General features: G+C 39.5%; 1 non-coding gene across 1 annotated transcript; it reads right to left on the bottom strand.

Annotated features, from left to right (window-relative positions):
• Positions 1-354: 354 nt before the first annotated feature.
• trnan-guu (transfer RNA asparagine (anticodon GUU)) lies at positions 355-428 on the bottom strand. Its single transcript has one exon. It is a non-coding gene; the product is annotated as a tRNA-Asn (tRNA).
• Between the last annotated feature and the right edge of the window lie 862 nt (positions 429-1,290).

Genomic DNA, 1,290 nt, shown 5'->3' with positions numbered 1-1,290 from the left:
TGATAGAAGTAACTAGTAATGTAACTAAGTTAAAATTTTAAAGTAACTTACCCAACACTGGTTATAACATGGTTGGTTATAACATGGTTGATTATAACATGTTGTAACATGGTTGGTTATATAATGTTATAACATGGTTGGTTATAACATGGCTATAACATAGTTGGTTATAACATGGCTATAACATAGTTGGTTATAACATGGTTGGTTATAGCATGATTGGTTATATCATGGTTATAACGTGGTTGGCAATAACATGGTTGGTTGTAACATGGTATAACCAACGTAGCGGTCATAACAATTGTACTGCACGTTTGTGAAGCGTTCTGCAATACCTGGCAATAACAGTGATATCGTCCCTGGGTGGGCTTGAACCACCAACCTTTCGGTTAACAGCCGAACGCGCTAACCGATTGCGCCACAGAGACTGACAATGCGCAACCCACAGGTGTCGAGACTGGACGGGGGACTGGGGGAGGGTGTTACGGTCTTTTTGGTTGTGGGGTAAACGATTGTGCAACAGAGACTGAGTAAAGCAGAGCAGGGGCGTCGACAGAGGACCGGGTGGCTGGATTGAGGTGCTCTGGTACTTCCTCTCCATACTGCCTTGATTAATTAAAATATGTGACTTGTAGGTAATGAACTTGAGAGTAAGTATGCAGTTGCTGAAGAACAACACAACCCCAAAGATGCATATCACCCTTAATAAAACGGTTGACTGCGTTCATCAAACGGCCGTCCTGGTTATAACATGGTTGGTTATAACATTGTTGGTTATAACATGGTTATAACATGGTTGGTTATAACATGGTGGTAACATTGTTGGTTATAACATGGTTATATGGTTGGTTATAACATGGTGGTAACATGGTTGGTTATAACATGGTTGGTTATAACATGGTTATAACATGGTTGTTTATAACATGGTGGTAACATTGTTGGTTATAACATGGTTATATGGTTGGTTATAACATGGTTATAACATGGTTGGTTATAACATGGTTATAACATGGTTGGTTATAACATGATTGGTTCAAACATGGTTGGTTCAAACATGGTTGGTTATAACATGGTTGGTTATGACATGATTGGTTATAAGATGGTTATAAGATGGTTGGTTATGACATGGTTGGTTATGACATGATTGGTTATAGCATGGTTGATTATAACATGGTTATTACATGCTTGGTTATAACCAACATAACAGTTGCACTGCACGTTTGTGCAGCACCTGGCAATAACAGTGATATCGTCCCTTTGTGGGCTTGAACCACCAACCTTGAACCACCT

Source organism: Maylandia zebra, linkage group LG3, assembly GCF_041146795.1.
Source record: "Maylandia zebra isolate NMK-2024a linkage group LG3, Mzebra_GT3a, whole genome shotgun sequence".
NCBI classification, from domain to species: Eukaryota; Metazoa; Chordata; class Actinopteri; order Cichliformes; family Cichlidae; genus Maylandia; species Maylandia zebra.
This window is presented reverse-complemented; position numbering and strand designations above follow the sequence as displayed.